This window comes from Cricetulus griseus, chromosome 3, assembly GCF_003668045.3.
Source record: "Cricetulus griseus strain 17A/GY chromosome 3, alternate assembly CriGri-PICRH-1.0, whole genome shotgun sequence".
In the NCBI taxonomy this organism is placed as follows: Eukaryota; Metazoa; Chordata; class Mammalia; order Rodentia; family Cricetidae; genus Cricetulus; species Cricetulus griseus.
The window spans coordinates 242,639,819-242,661,677 of NC_048596.1; the positions used below are offsets into that span (position 1 = coordinate 242,639,819).

A 21,859-nucleotide genomic window follows, 5' to 3' on the forward strand; every position below is an offset into this window, starting at 1 on the left:
ACAAGACCAATAGGGAGGGAGGGAGGGAGGGTGTGTGTGTGTGTGTGTGTGTGTGTGTGTGTGTGTGTGTGTGTGTGTGTGTGCGCGCGCGCGCGCGCGCGCGCTCGAGTGTGCGTATGCGTGTGTACATGTCTGTGTGTACATGTCTGTGAATTTATTAAGTCAGTTTTAATATAGCCACTTCAGCTAAATCATACCTGAAAAGCTGAGAACCTGGTAGTGTACGCCATCCTTGAAGCTTGTGCCTCAACAGTCAGAGTAGTCATACTATAGTTGCTTTTCTCTGGAGGGCCAATGCTAGTAGTTGTTCAGTCTATACTGTGAGGTACCTTGGTAGTCCCAGCCTGGCACCAGCAGACTGACAGGTTCCTGGATAACCCACTGGTGCCTAGTCCATGATGAAAACTCTGGAAAGAACTGGTACTGCTGTCAGCCAAGGAGGAGGGTGTCAGGAAGGGGGCAGGTGGCCAGCCAGAGCTTACCCCTTTAATCTGGGACATTACCAGATGGTGCTACTCACAGTGTGTGTGTGTGTGTGGGGGGGGAGGTCTTCCTACATCAAGCAAGGCAACTGGGACAGTTATGTCGTGAGACTCCTCATTCAGATGACTTGTGGCAAGTTGACATTAAAACCAACCTTCATACCAACATAGAAGGGGCTGCTGCTCCAACAAGGCAGAAAGGACATTGTTCTAAAGGATTACAGTTTGATGGAGGAGGTAGATAGATTCACACTCCTTGTCCCAGCATCCCAAAAGAACAGGGCTTTCTAATAAAATAATTCTAAAATATACATATAGTTTAAGACAGGGTTTCACTATATAGTCCCAAATTCCAGAATCTTGATGTAGAGTTACTGTGTGGTTTGTAACAACTGAGAAAGACGCCTCCCTTTAAAATCAAGCCACTTGATCTTGTAAGATGATTATGATTCTTGGTTTCAAATGGCCAGTTCCCCAGGGAGAAGCTGCAAGTAGCACTGGGTACTAACATTCTTACTGAAAATGAGGAGCCAAGAGTTCATCTGTAGAATGACTACCAGGGCACCAGATGCACATCACAGCTTGTAAGGACTGTGGGGAACAGCTTTAACACTTACTTGGTGACAGTTGTAGCCCTGGCCAGGGCTCTTTCAGTTTTTTCCTGACTTGACTATGAATGTGTGGATTCATGAATTGAGAGTATGTTGTGTTCAAGTCTTTGGGGCAAGCATTAGCAGCTGTCCGAAGCCTTTCTTTCTGCTTTCTTCTTAGGCAGATTACTGATTAAAATTTTGGTTTTTAAGTGCCCCCCATTCCATTGCCTCAAGTAAGAATAAACTAAACTTAAAAAAAAAATCTGACTTTCAACCGTTTTAAGTTGCTTTAATGTGAGATGTTTTAGATATTTCCTTTAACTTTTCTATAGTCATCCTTTAAAAATTAAGGCAGAAAAGATAGTCAGTAGGCTAGAGGGATGGCTCAGTGGTTAAGAACACTGGCTGCTCTTTCAGAGGTCCTGAGTTCAATTCCCAGCATCTGCATGATAGCTCACAACCATCTATAATAGGACCTGATGCCCTCTTCTTGCCTGCAGTCATACATTCAGAGCACTCATGTATAAAATATAAATAAATGCAAATTTTAAAAAGGAAAGATAATCAATGATATGCAATTTATTTCCTCAAAATTAATATCCATGTTAGATATTCAGGAGACGGTCTTCTTGAGTGATCGTGATAGGAGATAATTATGCAGTTACACTAATGTAATTATTCATCATTACAAGTACAGTGCTTTCTGTCATCTTGATATGTTTTCCTGAGAGTAGTTAGCAGGGAATGAAGTGGACTGTGTTTATTTGTACCATCCTCTCTTTGCATCGCAGTACCCACACCTCAGAAGGCTGCACAATTGTTTTTTAAGTGCTATTAGATGTAACTTTTGAGAATGCCACATTGAGATTAAACGTGGGGTCTGTATTCAAGTTGTTCATACTGTTTCTCACTCTTCCCACATAGACTAAGTGACGATGCAAATCAGTTCCCCCTTCTCTGTCTCTTCTAAGTCTTCTAATACAGTATTTGGTATAGCTCAGTGGTAGCACATTTGATCAGCATGTTTAAAGGCCTTGGGCTCATTTCCCCCAAGCTGCTAATTAGTAAATACATTAATAAAAGTAAGCAATATATAATAACCATCTCTATCAATAATCCGTATATACTAAATTATCAGATGCTTAATAATTTTTTCTCAGAGTGATGGTTAGCACATGGAAACAATTCATGAATCTAGATGCTCTTATTGAAGTTATGAAAGCTACTAATGTTGCCCAGTGACTCATGACACTATGACATATGGTGGTAGAAAAATGTGGAAACTGTCAGTTGTCCTGGGCTTAGGGAAAGAGTACACTGTGCACTTGGCAAATGGCTGATCTTTTCCACACCCATTATATAGAAAGAAAAAGAGGTGAGCTAGTTGGCTTTGAGAGTGAGGGAAAGATTATAAAGATATTTAAATTTAAAAGGGCTTTGAAATAGTCAATACTCGTTACTCATGGATTCCATACTTACAACATCTCCTATTTGTCCAAATTTATTGTAACTGCAACATTACTATTCCAGGTACTTTTTGATGTCATTCTCAGACATACACATACTGTCCTGTAGCTGCTTAACGCAGTTTGGCTGACTCCACTGACACTGAGCAGACACGTGCGTCAGCCCTCATGCTGCAAGCAAACTGTCTGCAGCCTGTCTCAGCTCACACTCTCTCATTCCTTTTGTTAGTATTGCCATTTAAAATGGCATGGTACTGGAGGATTGGCTGGGGTTCCCAGGTAGAAGGAGACTTTGATATGCTATGTGGAGAAAATGCACAATGTGTGTTTTACACATGGGTGACAATGCAGTTGGATACATGAAACAAATGAGCCATAATACTAAGTAAGATGTCTTCAAATAGTGGTACATTTAAACTTGGCTATATGGTACTGCATAGTTAACAACAAAAGAGTTTGTGACCAGAAGCTCACATGAATCTAGCCCTGTGCTGCCCCAAGGAGCTGTGCAGTTGTGAGTTGAGAGCTAGCCGTGATGTGTAAAGCATAACTGAGAAGGTGAGATTGTGCAGTGGGTAAAGCTGCTCGCTGCCGAGCCTGAATACCTGCGCAGGAGCCCCGGGACCCACAGGCCAGGAATGACTCCTACAGGCTGTCCTAAGACTTCCGTGTCTGGGCTGTGCATGTGAGCATGCATGAACACATACATTTAATGCATTTTTAATTGAAAAAATCATGAGTGCTCCTAATAAGGATAATCTGTTGTACTTGGCTGTCCTTGTGCAGCCAGAGAGGAGTGTCCTAGAGGGTCCTGTCTGGAATATGGAGAAGAACAAGCCCCTTTCTGAGTTACAGGGTTTCTGCATACACTCCACAATCTTGGAACAGTACAGGAATGTGGAGTGGGGAGGACACTATACCTTAGAGTGATCCAGGTATTTTGAAGTAGAAAATGCCTTGAAATTGCTGCTAACGTAATATCACAGCCATGCAACTGGATGGGTTTTCTCTAAAGCTGTCACAGGTTGAGAGCTCAGCCTGCAGCAGCCTGTCTGCTATTTTAGCATGGTGCCCTCTAGAGGGTGATCAGGTTTGCTCAGTGCCAGTGTCACTCAGTCTATTTGAATACAAGGACAGCACCAGTAAGAGTGGCTAAAACATTTGTGGGTCAAAGAACTTAAGCTGTGACACCGATCTCACCTTTGTGGTGTGACACCGACCTCACCTTTGTGGTGTGACACTGACCTCACTTTTGTGGTATTTGTCTCCCTTTTGCTTGAAGGAGTTTAGGGAAAGCACAGTGTCGAATGAGCTTTGTTGATAATTGAACCACTTTCCAGTAGGAATAGTGTGATAATTGGGTGGGATTACTAGTCAATTCTGTGGCTTGTCTCTTAGTTACCTGTGAACCCATAAACAATACATCACAAAAGCTGAAGGATTCACATACTTCTTAAAATTCTATGCATTTTAGCTTTATAGAATTCTGGATGTCCCTGGGTGCTCCCCAAGGAAATCCTGGCTAATATTTGTGAGGATACATGCTCTACTTAGTTCTTCCTATCCAGGGAACTCATGGATAAATGGAGTTCTTAATTGGTCTAAGTAATAAAAACCAAGTCAGATTTAGAGGAAAATGCTGAGAGATCAGAGAGAAAGAACAAGCCACTGCCACACCTTACCTCCTTAGCATCTCAGCAGACAGGATATCGAGTTCCTGTTTCTCCCTGCTTGTATTCTGTTTCTGCCCAGCTATCACACTTCCTGACTGTCTGTATAGACCTCTAGACCTCTATGGTTAGTTAGTGGCAAGCTCCATCTCTGACCTCTAGACAGGCTTTATTTGTATAAGCAAGTTATCACCATGCCTGGGGGATGCAGACAAAGGGAATTTTTAGAAACTTAGTGTGTGGTTCCTATGTTACTTTCATTTTTTCTCTTTTCTTGTTTTAGAACGGGTAATACTATGTAGCCTTGGTTGGCTTGAAACTTGCTATGTAGACTAGGGTAACCTGGAACTCATAGAAATCTACTTGTTTCTGCCTCTGGAGTACTGGGATTAAAGGCATGCAGCACCATGCCCTACTTTGTATATGGTTCTTGTGAATTCACAAGAAGATACTGCGTGGGCCTGGTAATTGGGGAAGAGTTCATACCTCTCTCAACCTCCATGATGCTTCACTCCAATCATGAACACTTTTCCTATCCAGCAAACAGAGTTCTAGTAACTCCTGGGTATAACATTGTTTCAAATTGATGCAACATGGACTTAAACGAAGTGGTGGCTAGAGAAGGTTTGTCTGGTGAGGCTTAGGAGAGGGGGAAAACATGATCAGAATTATTATATCAAAACAAAACATGTCAACAACAGCAACAGCAAGAACAAAAAGCAGCTAGTTTAATCACTGCCATAGCCAGAGCAGCCACTAGGTGGTGCAAAACAACAGCCATTAGCTCCCAGCCACACTGCAGCTCTGGCTAATACTTTCCTGGTGCATTGCTTGAGAGCTTGCCCAGTTAGCAGGTATAGGACCACATCATGAGCCTTGGTGGCACCAAGCCTGCATTGTTACCCTGGAGGGGACAAGAAAGAAGCATCCTAAGATGTCTCACTGTCCTCCTTGTGAAATATAACTTGGCTGCTGCTGTGTCTGGCATATGAGTTTTATCTGCACCTTCATTTCTGGAGTCTGATTTTCAATTGTCTCACTTCCTGCTGCTCCGAAAGTTTCTAAGTGTGGCATAGTGCATCTAGTTTTATTTTATTGTCCTGCCTTGTCATGGCAATGCTAGAAAATGTACTTGAGATGGAAAAATCCAAATTAATATGGACTAAACAGCACTAGTAATGTATTTTGAGGTTTTAAAACATGCTTCACCAAACCATGTGGCAGCAATGCCGTCGAAAGGTCAGGGTGGTAAATGGATTCAAAGTGAGCCAAGGTGCTGCAGAGCTGAACAGTGGTCTGGGAATGCTGGCCTGACTCCGCTGGCATGTCTTGTCCAAGTAGCATTCTTTGACAGTCATGTTCAACATGTTCCTTTGAGCTGTATGGGCTGGGTACATTCCGTGGTCTTTCTTGGTTGGCTTTGGTCAGAGCTCTTAGAAAATGGCTTACTCTAGCTTCATCTTCAGTTTCATGGTCGTCTAAAAGTTGTAGTTGACAAAGCAGCAGAAGAAAGTGAAAGCTGAAAGCTCTCATCCAGAACCCAGAAAGACGAGATGTCAAACCTCACTTCTCATGATGGAGCCAAACAAGTGCAGCTCATCACTGGCAGGGCTCTACCCGGAGCACCGCACACTGATGCCTGAGGTCTAGCAGGGTGGTTACACCCAGGGCACAGAGAGACACCTGAAAGCCACTTACAACTTGCGGATCTGTTCTCTCATACAGCTTTCTCGTCCCACTATCCTGGAACAGAATTTCCCCGTCTGAGGTCGAGAATCAGCCCCATGTTTCCTTTTGTTGAAGCCATGTGCTACCTGCTACTATTGCCATTTCTGTCCATTTGGTGATTTTATGGATGTGATATGTTGCTTTGTCCTCTTGACTCTGCAAGGGGAGAGAACAGTAGTGACAATGTGCAATAATCCTATTTCAGGGCAACCAGCAACCTGCAGTTGATACTGTATGAAGAGAGAACATATGGATAATTGCACTATTAAAACATTTTTTAAGGATGCATTTTGAAGGAAAGTAGTAAAAACAATGAACTGTGATTCATTGCCATGACAACATCTGAGTTTCATTCTTCCTCTAGTTTTAATTTTTTAAATTAATCTTTGCTCTAGACAACGTTTCCCAGGGTTTGTTATTGGGAGTGGGAAGAGGAAACAAGTTTATTCTACTGCTGGTTTCCCAGCTTCCTTCTTAATTTTAGTATCTGCTGCTGCTGGCCTTGGAAAAGATAATTTTCTCCTTGTAGAGGTAATCTGCTTTCTGGCCACTAGGTAGCGCTCCAGAACAAAGTCATGTAATAGGAAACCCCAAGGATGAGAAAGAGCAACTCTGCTTGAGGAGTATTTAACCTGTGATGTATGTAGTTCTAAAAGTTTTAGTAGGATTTCCCCAATCTGTAGTCTTCTTCCATTTTTAGCTTTAAAAATATAAGAATCCCCCTTATAATATGGTTGTAACAGAAGGCAAACTTATTAACAGATCCATTATTCATCTCTTATATTCCATTTCATATAAACCTTCTCGGCAGCTTTTCTTTGTAAATGTAACTCTGGAGTGAAAAGGCATCATCCAGCAAATGAAGGGATGGTGAATGAGGGATAAAACAAGAAAATAGGAGGGGCTAGTGGTGTTCTTGGGAGTAATCCAGTTTTACTGGAGATTAGTGCTTCGTAAGTTTTTTATGGCCTGCACAGCCTCTGACATCAGACTCCAGGTTTTGTGTCTCTGTTCCTTTGCCTGTTAGTTGTTGACTGTGCACAGTTTACTTAACCTTTTAATGACACATTAGCAAAAAGGGTACAGTAGCCTTTCCTACTTATGCTTGTAATGGAGATTGAGTTAACAGACACAAGAAACCTGCCTCACCCTAGGCAGATTTTCATACTGTGTGTGTGTGTGTGTGTGTGTGTGTGTGTGTGTGTGTGTGTGTGTAGACCATTGGTTAGCCCCCCCCCAGTGTCATGGCCAGGAGCTGTCCATCTTGGCTTTTGAATTAGGGTCTCTCACTGGTATCTGGTGCTCACTAATTAAGCTAGACTAGTTGGCCATTGAGCCCCAGAGATCCTTCTGACTCCACCTCCCTGGCACAGGAGCCAAAGCTGAAGTGACCGAAAGCACACATATACCACCACATCCACTTTTTGTGTGGGGCCTGGTGATCAACTCAGGTCCTCAGGCTTGTTGAGCAGGCTATGGAAGACTGAGCAAACGCCCTGCCCTAACACAGCCTTGCTACTGATGGTGCTATCTGCAGCTGATGGTTGAAATGAGCTGGGGCTTGTACTGTCCCTGCTGGATGACTGGAACAGTTCTTTATCTGACCATAAAGATAAAGTGAGTTAAGAAGTGAGTTAAGGAGTGAAAACAGAAGGTTTTAACACCAGACCCAATCCCCAAATCCACAAATTCTAGGGAATTTTCCTAAGAATGTTTATAGCGTAGGAATTTATTTTGTCTTCTTTTGACCATTTATCACACATCTTTCATAGTGAAAGAGTTTTTGTTTACCAGTGAGGGTCTAGCCTCAGGCACATCACTAAGCATGTCTCTATAGATCCATTCTACTAGAGTATCTGCTCTCGTGGAGGCATGATTTGTAAAAGCAAGAAAGACTCAAAACCATGGCATATATTAAATTGATATTGCTACATACAATACAAAACTTTTGAGTCAAATGACCGTATCCATGATATACTTTTGGTCTTGGAGAAAAGGTCTTGCTGTGTGGTTCAGGCTAACCTCCATTTCACAGTCATGCCTTACCTGCCAAGTGTTGCGATTACAGGCACACGGGCATACACCACCACACCCAGCTTCCAAAGTACCCTTTTGGGGACATCGAGGACATGGGATGGACAGTACTAGGACCAAGATACATGATTAGAGTTTTAAGAGATTCCAGGTCATAAGGACAAGTTCCTTTTCCTCCTACCCTTTGCTATAAGTACCTGGGTAGTATTGGGATTCTGGAGAATTACATCTGGGCATCCCAGAGAATAGAGCTGGATATTTCAGGGGACAAGCAAAAGATGACGAAATGGCCAGATTAGAGACTCATAACCAAGACACCAGCTTTCCACTGACTTTGAGTTTGACCGTTTTGAGGAGTGCAACATGAGTTGAGCAAAACCAAGAGCATGCCTCTTGGTTTTGGCCTTGTCCTGGTACACTGCACAGTTGCAATACACTTTGTTTTGTTCCTGTTTACTAAGTGCCTGTGATTTGCTAGTGTCCTCCCTAACTCTGAATCCTGTGTGATGTGAACTTATTGGCCGTATTCACTTGGACATATCTGTTTCATGTCTGTAAGGAAGCTGGAGCTGGGAGCTGGCTCCTTGGCGTGGGATTCTAATTCTGGGGATGGCATTTTGGATGTGTAGGAAGATTGTCAAAACCTTTCCAATGGGAAGGGACAGAACAAATTTGAGAACCACATGGTTATATAAGAGTTGTCCCCATGCAGGCACCTTGGATCACTCTCTGTTTTGTTCTTTTGCATTCTGAAGAAGAGAGTGGATTATGGGAGGAATTTTCCATGTACTCCTGCAAACACGCTAACATTTGAATGGTTGTTTTGAAATGGTGTTTGGGACAATGTAGTGACAAGGACAAGGACTGCATATTGGACCTTATTACCTTTGCCCTTACTTAGATGATTGCATTCCCCAAGTGGCTATCCCACTGAACATATGTCTTTGGGTAGTTCATTGAGGGTAGGAGTGTTACTGGTTTTATGTCTCTAAAGTTGTACCTGCTGGAAGCAGTAGCATTTTGATAACTTTTTAAGACCTCAGTTGCATTGGTCCTCCTGTAATAATATCTCATTTCATCTGAGACACACGGTATAGATATCTGACGTAAGTAGGAATAAAGCATGACTTTTACAGTTTCATAAGTTTGCAGTCCCCCTTAAGGAGCTTCAGTGTTTAGCTGGACAAGGATACACTAGACTTTGTTTTCATTCTCCTGCTGTTTAAACAAAGGTGCACACTACAGTGGAGTCAAGGCAGAGAGTAGATGCCAATAATAATGTATCACCATATGGCTTTTCTGTGGCTCCCAGGCACTATAAGAGGGATAGGAAAGACTTTTTGCATGCCCTAGAGTCCTTGAAAAAGTACCCGATGCTTGCTTTATGCTGGGGTTATACTATTGTGCATGGTGTCTCCATCAATGAGGAATGAGCACCAACCCTTTTGTCTTTCCATGAGGGAATATATAAGACACTTTCCATGAAGGAATATATATGTAGGAGCAAGGCCACAGGTCTGTTGGGTCCAAAGTCCAGAAGTGCTTGCTTGTCGTTTAAACAGCCTAACAGCCTGCTTTCTGTCAGTGCTAAATGTCATAGCAGCAAGTGGTAGCACTTCTGTCTGTGCCCAGCTTGCCTGCTTTGTGCCACCTGAGGACTGTGGGCACACAGGATGAAAGGCCTTGGTCTGCAGAAGCTGTGCATGTCTAACAGGGACTGTGTCCTTTTCTTGCTTGCTTGCCTCTGCCGTTCTCAGTGCTGCATTCATTGGCTCTCTTTCTGAGTTTTCTTTGTCCTCACTCTTCTCCCTGATTTAGAGACCCATTGGCATTCCTTATTCACCCTTCTATGCAGCAAAACAAAGTAGTGAAAGAGAAAGTGGTGAAAAGACAGATGTTTTGAAGATCCAGTTTGTAAATGCCCATCACCCTTTATTCAATAACAACCCAGGCATTGGTTTTGTCGTCCCCCCCCAACACACCCATCTCTCATTGTTCAAACAGCATGGTAAAGTTACTAATTTGGTTCTCTTGATTAGTCTGCAGGGCTGTCTACCTTTACCTGAGAAGTAATGCACTAAGATTTTTCTTCTTAGTTCCACAGAAAGACTTTGCCATATTTGCAGCGCAGTTTCTCTTGTTATCCTGAGCTAGGAAAATGACGAGGGAACCAGTCTGGCTCTTCATTCAAAGGGTCACCAGAGAGTGTTTGGGAGCAGGCCTGTTAGGAGAACAGCCAGGTGAGACCCCAGAGAAGTAAGCTCAGGGCTCATCCTTCTCTCTCATCTGAGGAAATCATTGCAAGTCCTGAAGTGCCTTGGAGAAAAAACCATCTCTAGTTGGTTGTGTGTGGGTAAAAATCTTACCAGGTATCAAAGGCTGAGGAGAGCTTTGTGGATTCCACTGACTGGACCACCGAGAGAATGCATCTCTCTTGGTTACTTGTATGGTACCTTTAGAATAGATCATGGGATGCAATATGGTCAAGTTGGCTTTTAGTCTGGTCTAAATGTAAGAACCAAGTTATCTTATGTATTTTTAAAAATCCAGTTATTAGCATTTATGATATTTAAGACTTTGAATAAACAAACCTCACGTCACAAAGATGAGTTAAGGAAAGGCTAGACCTCCCCAGAACTCAGTTCCTGAGCACTGTCACTCTGGGCCTCCACACATGCTGTTTCCTCTGCTTGAAGTCTCTTTCTCCTCAGCCCTGCTACTGCTCCTCTAGTAGAAAGTGGTGCAGGCTGCCTTAGCTCTAGTCCCTTCCAGTTTCAGCTTTCACCACTTTGCACTGCTAGCACTTATTCCCCAACCCGATACCCTTCCATGGCAGTAGGACCTTATTTACTTGGCACACCTTTGCATCCATCACTCTGCATAGTTCCAATCTTCAATGGACATATGATGAGTGCATGTTAAATGAACAAATTAACAAATGAACTAGTGGCTCAATGAATGGTTATCCATTTAAGAAAGGACAGTTGTTTACTTTGTGTATACATTACAAGTAGAGTTGTGTGTGTGTGTGTGTGTGTGTGTGTGTGTGTGTGTGTGTGTGTGCGTGCACATAATATGGAAAATAAAGACTATAAAGTGCCCTCAACATTCACAAAAGGATTAAAAATGCCATGTTAGTGGAATCCATGGAATTTTCTAGTAAAGAGATGATGGATGTGAGTAGGCTGTGGTAAAGTGGGTGAGTAGGGGTGATGAATTAGGATAAAAAAATTGAAGATTATAAATTTTCTTTCTATTTTTGCTCCTTTGAATCTAGGTCATGGAAAAACATTTGCTGGAGCATTTGGTGTTTGGTGATTTTTAAAGTAGGAAATTGTTTTAAATTATTATGGCTAGAGCTGAGGATTTTCACAGTTGTGTGAGTGTAAAGAATATGATAGGAACTTGGGAAAGCTTGGGGGTAATGTTGGTGAAGAACAGGAATGGGGGCCATGGGAGTAGAGAGGGAAGAGTAAGTGTGAAAGTGAATTACAAAATGTTGCGGTTGGTGATTGTGTGGTGTAGAAGAGTTTGTATGGACAGCAGATGGGGTCACTCTACCCATATACAGGAGATATAACTTTGACCCGGGGGGGGGGTGTGGTGGTGGAGGTGGCGGTGATGTCTGCCTTTATGGAGCTGAGCATGTCTGGCCTGAATGTATACCCACAACCCAGATCTACAAGCTGAAGTTGAATCCTCAAAGTGCCATTGGTGCTTCTGTGGATGAGCTCACTGGGAGTCCATTTGCTCCTTCCTTGCTGTGGAGTCAGTGTTTAGAATGCTGTTTTTGAGTCCTTACCATACATGGAATCTGGTGGCAGCTTGAGGGTGGATTTCTCAATGGCCAGACCTGTTGGAGGGAAAGTTTTGTTCCTTATGTCACCCGGTTTGAAGTGGTTTATGACAGCCTCCCAGAGTGAGACGGAGGACATGTGAATTACTGATGGGTCTTCCCTGTGGCCCTATCCAGAAAGCCATTCAAAGGCTGAGTAATACTTGGGTCTTCACAGTTACTTGAGACACTATTCTGACCAGTGTTTTTTTGTTACCTAAAAAAGAAAGCTGTGACAGAAAGAGAAAAGAGAATTGCCTATATCTCTGGTATAAACCCCACACATTGGGTCTGGGGTGCCTTTCTTTACCCCTTGCTATGATTGTACTTTGTGGGTAGGGCTGAGCCCCGGAGCTTGCCGGTTTGTAGAGGATGAGCTGAAGAGAGCACCTGAGTTAGACTTTTGCCAGAGCCAGAGTTTATATTCATCCAGGAGAGGAGGTGAGCACCGCCTGCACTGGGGCTGCAAGCAGCTGCCTTCAGGTGGAGAAAAAAGACGTAGACCAACAAGGGGAGTACTACCACAGGAAAAAGCATGGCTCATGAGCTGTGAACGCCGCAGAGAGAGGTGGGTAGATGGGAACTGAGGGGCTGCAGCATTTGGAGCAGAGCCAGCAAGAGGAGGATGACCTTAGAGAAAGTAGGGCTGAGGCCATGCCCCATGGGCCTATCTCATACGAATCAGTTAGAAATATGAAGGGTTTCTGCACGGCTGAACACCTTTTCATGAAAATAATTTATTTTTGTTAATAGGTGCTTTGCAGTTATGTACATCTCTATCAGAAAGAGGGAAAGTTATAAGAGAAAACTGGAAATGGGATGGCCTGAAACTCTTTATTTGTTATAAGAATTAGGGAACGGAATTGATAGTTTCCTATAAAAAGCCATTGGTACTGTCCTATTTTTAGGTCTCCTAGTGACTCAACGCTGTATATGGTGCTCCATTATTTTCAGTACAGAGGATGAGTAAGTTTGCTGCATAAAGCTACTGGTTACCAAGGAGCCACACTGGAGCTCCCGGCCCTGCAGGGAGCTACCCTGAGTGGGGACTCCTGCTATGTGTTACTCGGATGCTCCCTTTATCTGTGTGGTCGATGCCTCCATCTCTCCTCCCTGCATTCCTAATTATGTAATAGTGTCACCCTCTTCCCATGAGAGAAGAAATAAGCTCTAGCCTGGGCTCTACCTGGCACAGGGGCTTACCCTTTCTGAGCCTCTCTTCTCCAATCCCTTCTCTGCTTCCATCCCAAGGAGACTAAGGCAGAGACCTCCAAGGCACTAGGGATCACACAGAGGTACTAATACAGTGAACAATGTCCTATTTTGAGGTTTTCAAATCCCTCACAAAAATCATGTCTGAACATACATATGCAGTTTTGTTTTGTTTTGGGTTTAGCCATGGACATTTTATTTACCGTTTTTAACATTTATTTTGGGAATCAATATGATGATGTCCCTACAGGGGAAGCTTGGAGAGGATGTTGTGTAAAACACTCCGGGAATCACCCCACTTTGAACAGGCACGCCATGCCCCAGATCTGCAGCTTTCCTTCTCTGCACTTTCTTTGTGTTGCGGGTTTTGCTGTTGTGAGTTTGTTGTTGTTGTTGTTTGTTTGGGACAGTGACTCATTATGTAGCTCTAGCTGGCCTAAAACTAACAATGATCCACTTGCCTTACACTTCCTGAGTTCTGAGAATCAAGGCATGTGTCACCATGCCTGGCTGAACTGTGTTATTTGTCTGTTTGCTTCTCAGGGTCTTTCTGTGAGTGGAACCCAGGCTGGCTTCTTGCCTCATTGTGCAGGGTGCCAACTCTGTAGTTTTGTCCTAACACACTTAGCTTCCAGAACTGTGCACCCCAAATGTCCAGTATGTTATCAATAAACTTTGATAGATAGCATTTCATGACAAGGTTGGTCCATGATGTAGGTACAGGTTCCCCCATAGCCGTGCATGTGTGGGTATAGATGGAAGGTTCTGCCGTGCCCAGGCTGGCAGCTGTTTAGTCCCAAATAAACACACAGAGGCTTATACTAATTATAAACTGTTTGGTATGTTGCTCAGGTTTCTTATTGGCTAGCTCTCTTAATTGTTAACCCATTTCTATTAATCTTTGTACCTCCATGCGGTCTTGACTTACTGGTGATTACTGGGTCTCTTGTTTCCTCGGCAGCTATATGGTGTCTCTTTGACTCTGCCTACTACCTTTCTCTATCCCTGTTCAGATTTCCTGTCTGGCTAAATCCTGCCTCTCCATTGGCTGAAACAGCTTTATTCATCAACCAACAAGAGAAACATGTATTCATAGCATACAGAACAACATCCCCCATTACTTTGAATTTTTACATCCAAAAAAAAAAAAAAAAAGGATTCTGTAAACAAATCTGTGTAACTTTTGTCTACACTTAAGATTATTTCCTTAGGCAAGATTAATCATAGACTTTGGTCAAAAATGTGAGAATGTTTGTGAAAATCTTATTTTAAATTACCCGTACTGTTTAATTTAAAAATTAAATTTTTACGTACTTTGAATTTGTGTTTTTAATTAACTATTTTAATTTTTTAAAAAAAGTTCCCTGTCTCTGTCTCTCCCCCCCACCCCGTGTGCGTGCGTGCGTGCGTGCGTGTGTGTGTGTGTGTGTGTGTGTGTGTGTGTGTGTGTGTGTGTGTGTGTGTTTATAGTACATGGGAGCGTGTTCCTGCAGAGGCCAGAAGAGGCTACTGGGTTTCCTGAAGCTGAAGCTACATGCTACTATGAGTCTCCCACTGGGTGCTAGGAACTGAACTGAACTCTGGTCTTCCACAAGAGCAACAAGATCTATCCAGATTTTAAATGCAGAAATTTGTATTTGATTTTGAAATTGTTCTAATTCAGAAAGAGGTGTTCATTGTAGAGGAATTGAAACTCTAGACAACTGAAATGACTTAGAGAAAAGCCAGCACCTTCCTTTGCACATTAAACACACAGATAGACAGACAGACAGACACACGCATTCTCTCTCTCTCTCTCTCTCTCTCTCTCTCTCTCTCTCTCACACACACACACACACACACACACACACACACACACACACACACACAATCACTCACCAAAACAAGTTAGATTATGTATTTTTCAGATATTCTTCATGCTTATAGAAATAACTATAATTTCACTAAAATGTGATTATATTGTGTACTTTAAATCAAAGGAAAATAAACTACAATTTTTTTTAAGAGAAGAGCTAGAACAGGTGGTTTTCATGTCTGGATATTTATTTCTCCATTCCCACTCCCGCAGATGCATATTCAGGCTTTCCTCTAATGCTGGTCTAGGAGTTTGTGACCAATGAATATTGCAATTCTGTGTTGTCCATCTGAGATCAACGTCCATGCAACCAACCAAGCGAGGGCAAGGTGTCTCTCTGAGCACTGTTTTGTTTTGTTTTCTTTACAACCAACAGCCTGTTGTTAACATAATGTTTGTTTTATTCTACTGCTGACATTTTATAACCTGAATTGCAGTTCATAAATATTAGCCTATTGATCTTTTCTGCCCCTATCTCTACTCTGAGAATTTCTGACAGATGTCATTATTCCTTTGTTACATAGGTGAAGGATAAAACAATAAAGTAAATCCCTAGGTAGGCAATGATTTGTATGACTGTGAAATGATGCAAGGTGCTCCAATCATATAAAAATCTCCAAGCTTTTTGAGAGGCTTAAATTCTACTTGATATATAAAGCCCAAGCTGTTGTGTCCTTTTACTCAGCATTTCACTCAGCAGTGTGACTTGTGACATACATCCTAATGATCAGACTAGAATGATCAAAAGCATGCTAAAAACATGCTTGATTTATTCTGCAGAAACCTGCCATTTTTTTTCTTTTTACATGTTGGAAGCGATTTATTGAAGATTCTGGTGTTCTTCCCTAGAAACCAATCTCTTCATGTAATATGAGACAGTCTTTTTACATGTAGTAGTCACCAAGGACCAGTTTTTGGGGTGACCATAGTTATATAAGCTTGTAGCCCTTGAGAGTAACCATCTGCCCTTATCCCTTCTTAACTTCAGTTCCCATAGATCTGTGTTCATGTCTGTCCTAGGGTTCCTTTGACCCTAGGACACTGTGTCTTCCTTGAATAATTGCACATGTTATGGAGACCGTTTTTCTTTTGATTCAGAGTAAATGTAAAAGTCTTCTTCTTATGAGCCCTGGGGATCCAATCAGGGATGAGGAAGCCTCTTCCAGTGTTCAAGAAAATATATTTATATTAGAATTCCATCCTCTTCAAAAAGGAAGTCTGGTGTTTGGTTTGGGTATTTAGTTCCATGGTAGAATACTTGCTTAGCAATAGCACAGCCCTGGGTGTAGTCCCAGCATGGTGGGAGGGGCTGTAAGAGGTGATGAGAAGAGAGAGAGAGAGAGAGAGAGAGAGAGAGAGAGAGAGAGAGAGAGGAGAGAGAGGAGAGAGAGATTGATTGATTCTGGAATTGATTGTTTGAAGCTTCTGATGTAATAAATAATCCAACATCATTAGTTAAAGTAGCATGGTTCCACACATTGCATGCCACATCTTTCAAACAGTTTCCTACTTTTAAGTGTATGTGCCTGTTTTAAAACTGTTACCTGCACAGTCACAGTGCATGGGTGTCTATTTTCATCACTGCCTTTGAAGGCTATGTTCAAATACTACCGAAACCTCATCAACCTACATCATTGACTTGGGCAAACTGAAAGCATCTCGCTGTAAACAAAAGATCTCAATGTAGACAAGGCAGCGGCCCCAGAAACAGTTTTGAGCACAGACCAGAAATTGTCTGCCAAACTTAAGGAAGCATTACTCATCATAGAAAACAAACAGAATTCAGGATCTCCACAACTGGACACTCACAACATCTGCAGTGTGTTCCAGAATACAGGAAGAACAAAGACCAAAGAAAACCAGGCACATCCAAATCCATGATGAGCCAGGTGTTGAAACTGACAGATTAGGAATGTAAATCTACCTGCGAATTATCCCCACTGGGAAAACAAACATGTTTTCACAAGTGAACATCTTAGCAGAGAAATGAGAAGTCTCGGTAGAGAAATAGAAACAGTGGGAAGCAGCCAAGTGGAAACTCTGGAAATGAAAAGTATAGTTTCTAAAATTCCCCAGTATGTGATAAATCTGTAAATGTAAACTTTTAACCTATATAGGGATAAGCACGAGGCCATTCCTCCATCACCTTACACTTGTACTAGTGAAGTAGAAGCAGACAGGACAGTTCTGCCCATCTGGTAGACCTCCTCTGTAGCAAGGAAACAAGTTTGGGAATATAAGTAGCAAAGGGACAGATTTAAGCTAGGCTACATAGAAGGATCCTGGTTCCTTTGTCTCCTGTATGACTCTCTGCTTTGTGCAGCTGGTGTGTCAGACCTTTGTAGAGCAAGTTCCGTGTCTATCCTTAGACATCTTTCTCTGCTATGAGTCTCTAAGGGTAGATCAGCCTCCAGATGTATCTGTTCTCTTCCACAGAAGAGTTGAGTGTGGCGTGAACAAATGGGTAAAGTCTTGATTTCTCCATCACTATTGTTACCCTTCTGACTGTTTCTCTTAATTGTCATGTCTTTATTGCTAATGCCTTAAGGGAGATTTGAAAGAAATTGCATTAATCCCTGCCTCATTATTTATTGACTATGAAGAAAGAATATTTACTATTTTCAGCAACCAGGTTGTATATATTCATCCTTTTGTCACCCGAGCCCAACTTTTGTGTTAAACATTTTCCTCAACAACTTCAATTATTCAGCTCATCCTTCAGGAAGATTTTTATGACACTCATCCCTAAGTTTTCATCCTTTAAAATCATTAGTCATTAGCGCAACTGTTGACTTTCGATTGTTGTGTTGTGTCCTCCATTGTACCATACGAACCTTATGTTGTGCATGTAAAATTTCTCTTCCATGTCTTCACCCCTCTTGACATTCTTAAAGCTTTATGTAATGAAAGGAAGAACAGCAAAGGTGTGGCTCCTTCGTGGACCACCGACTTTGGTGAGAAAAAGGGACTAACAGTTTTTGTGTGTGTTTATGATTAATTGCAGGGCTGTCTTCAGTGTTTGTCATGCTTCTTCATTTATACTTCCTGGCAAAGTAGATGTTTTGTCCTTTATCTTAAGTCACAAGTGTTGTCTGGGTCTCTCACTCACAGAAAGAAAGGGCTCTAGGTATACCAATGATATTGCCCCTGGATTTTTTCCTCCTCCTCCTCCTCCTCCTCCTCCTCCTCCTCCTCCTCATCCTCATCCTCCCCCTCCTCCTCTTCTTCTTCCTCCTCCTCGTCCCTCCTCCTCCTCTTTCTTCATTAAGGATACTAGTATCTTCAAAAGAAAAAGTTAAGAAAATTCAGACGTGCAGATGAAAAATGCTTTTAGAGGAAGAGTGGCCTCTGTACCTTCCCATGTTGCCAATTCTTACCAGAATGCTCAAGGGTGACATTTCAATGTGTACCCTATTTCCTGCCTGAGGCCTGTTCTGTTGCCAGTTTTCCATCAAGTCTCAACACTACAGACAGTAAGAAACTATTGTAGTGGTTGCTTTGAACTGCATTTGTATGTAGTAGTACACACCCATACCCCCATCAACCTTGCTACCACATTGCTTAGAGAGGGATGTAAATGATCCTTCTATGTGGAGCCTATTGCCTGCTGCTGCCACCAGAGGGCAGCATCTTCGCATAGTTTTACACATACTCCTTGGGGCCTGAGAGCTGTGTAGAGAGCAGACAGACAGGAGGCTAACACCAAGCAAGCCCCTCCCTATTTCACTCATCTCTGCCCAAACCAGTTTGGATCGAAAGGCATGCCAGCTTCTAGTTGCTTTATCTTTCATTTTTAAGGGATGGGGTAGATGAGAGGGAGGAAATACATCTTACACGTTATCATATGCATTTAAAACACTTATGAAAACAGTTGCTTTATGTCTATTTAGTATTCTTTTCTCTGAGAAAATAACCAATTCTTCCCTCTGTCCTGGCTGCCATGTTCAATACCCACCTTCCTCATAAACTTTTTTCTGATACGTGGATTGCAGTGCTGTGACCTAGATACAAGTCTGTATATATACCACTCAGTTTACCTTCAAATAAGTTGGCATCTTGTTTGTTAACTAGATTTATATTTCCATCCACATCCCTGGCTGATAATGGAGAACTTCAAAGGCGACTAGATTTGAGTATAAAAGGCAATGGCAGGTTATTCAAGCGATGCTGAGTAACTGGAATGACCACAAGGAGGGCAGCATGGTAAACTCCACTGATTTGAGGAATAAGGGCGAAACACTCCCCAACCCATACTTTTTCAAATCTGGACAGAAGTGGAGAATCCGTTGGCTTCTGAGCTAGGTCTGTCATAGGCATGTCACTGGTCAGTGGCCAGGTTGATGGCTTTCTATGGAAGCTTATTTGTGCTACTTATACCCATTTGGAATTTGGTTCAGTGTGGTCTCCCAAATCAGGGATTTGGAGTCTCTCATCACTTTTAGTTTTTAAATTGTATTATTTTAAATTCTGTGTACTGTGTGTATCTGTATGTAAGTATGTTCATACAAGTGTAGGTACCTGTGAGGCCAGGGCTGTCTGATGCCCTGGAATTGGAGTAACAGGCAGTTGTGAGCCATGTGACATGGGTGCTTGCAATAATTATTGTTACTGTGATAAACCACACAATATAGCCATTTAAAAATAAAGAATCCATTAATTGCACTCACAATGTGATATACTGACACCCTGATGCCAAGAACCATTATATTTTAACTTTTCATTTTGACTCAACTTTAAATTGGAGAAGAGGCAAAAGAATAGTCCAAGAAGAAATCTTTTCTAACTGTCAATCAAATGCACCCTTTCTTTCCATTGCTCATTCACTGGTTGGTATTTCCTGTCTTTGTGTCTCTGAATGTGTATGTAGGCACATACATGTTCTCTTCCACCCTGAAACTCTTGCAGGCATCGTGAGGCCCTGAGCCCTATGTCTCTAAAGACTATGTCTGACACTTCCCTAACAAGGCCTGCAGTACAGTTCTAAAACCCTGAAAATATACTTTTAATACAGTACTCTGCTCCAGTCCAGCCATATCTTTCTCAAATTTTCACCAAGTGTTCCTCCCGTCTTTTTCCCTGGTGCAGGATCCATCTGCAGCCAGACGCTGTGCTTGGCTGTTCTTCTCCATGCCTCCTAACCCAGAGAACTGCTTTTCTTTGTTTTCCTTGACCTCAGTGCATCCTGAGGAGTGTGGCCCTTTCAATTGTAGTTTGTCCACTGCCTGCTTTGCTGAAGTTCAGGTCTCTACTGTATCTTAGGCTGACCTCCCTCTGTGGAACTGCTTCTTGGTTTTCAGTATTAACCTTGTAAGTGTTGTTAATTACACACTTCCTCCAAAGTGTGTTGGGGTGGCATTTCGTAGTTTTACTGTGCAAAGTTGCTCCAATCCCATGGGCTCCGATGATAGCAGATTTCATTTCCCCAAGAGCACATTGAGAATCTAGAGCTTAACTTTGTATACAGGAGTCTATAACTAGAATTTTATGGCATTGGGACCCTTAGGCAGAATGGAAAGGCCTGCCATGCTGAGCTCTGGGTAAAGTCATTGTTCTTAATGTGTCACTAAGGAGTTTGCTGTTGCTGTGTTCATTCTCAGATGTTGAATGGGAATTGGCTGTGTCAATTGTGATAACCAGGTCAGCCTTCCATGGGACATGCACTCCTGAGGCCAATGACTGGACTCTTATATTTCCAAGGCAGGATGAATCCCTGTCATCCATGCTTTCCTTTCCCCCCAACGCCTGATTTCTCCCCGCTGGGCAGAGCACTGCTACTACCTGACAATAAGCTGGTTGTCCCAGTTTTGATTTACAGCTAATTTCTCATGATTTATTTAGATAGTTATTTTCCAGATAAAATCAGGAGCAGGCTCTCGAAGAAGTGACATGGCCCTTCTGCTCTTCTCTTTAGCCGCTTACCCAGCCTCTCCTAAATACTTGCTTCTTTTGACCCAGCCTGATGAGTCTGATAACAACTTTTCATGAAGATGTTTCTGCTTTTGTTGTAAAGTTGAAATACAAAAGCAAAATGCACCAAGTGCAGATTATACCACATGGACAAACATCCACAGCTGTTTGTTCCTACTAAAGAGGAGTTCTCTGTTGCTTTAACTTCATACACTTTTATTTTGGAATTGATGTTGTGATTAACCCTTTACATAATCAGAGAACTAAAACTTCAGCTAACCATTAAGGCTCTGTGGCATTGTTAACCACATGGAACTGGAGTTTCACTGGACTTTCTACTAATGCCCTCCTTTCCCTTTGGAGTTTCCCATTGCCTTAACTGCCATGTCTTAGTCTCCTTCAACCTAGGCAAACTCCTTATGTTTCTTTGTCAGCAGTGTATGCTGCTTTCTGATGAATTCTGGTCAGGTATCTTAGAAACTGTTCTTCAATTTGAGTTGCCTGCTATCATCTCATGATTAGACTTGAGTTAGGATTTTTAAGACACAGCGTGGAGGTAAAGGGCCCTTCCATCACAGCATGAAGGGATGTGTGTTGCCTCTTGACTTTTATCACTGCTCTTATGGTCTTCCTGTGCTACACAGTTTGTGGCTCAATTGCTATTTCTTTAAAGTGGAATGCTGTGGGCAGGTTAGTTAGTCATCTATGCTTTTAATTATCTGCATAAAATGGGGAAACTCCGTGTTAGAATATGAAATCAGAAAATATCCACATCTGTCCCGAATCCTTTTGCAAATTTTAACGGCTACTTGAAAAGAATGAATATATTACTTTGAGAAATATTGAGAGTCTCTTGGACAAAATATACCAAGTCTCAAATGCTCCTCTGCGGTTTATAGGGTGACTCTCAGTGAATCCTGAACTGAACTTCTACAAAAAGCACAAAGCAAATGAAGTCATTTTCAGTAGTAAGTTTCTTCAGAAGTAGGAGCAAGTGAGAGAAGTCTCAGGAATTCCTGATCTGGCTTCTACAAGATGGAGACCCAGGACAGCTAATTATGTTGTGGAAGGCCTGGG

At 42.3% G+C, this 21,859-nt stretch overlaps 1 protein-coding gene across 3 annotated transcripts in view; it reads left to right on the forward strand.

Moving 5' to 3' along the window:
- Nucleotides 1-21,859, forward strand: part of Elmo1 (engulfment and cell motility 1) — a 523,874-nt gene that overhangs the window by 204,189 nt on the left and 297,826 nt on the right. The gene's annotated exons all lie outside the window — the stretch shown is intronic.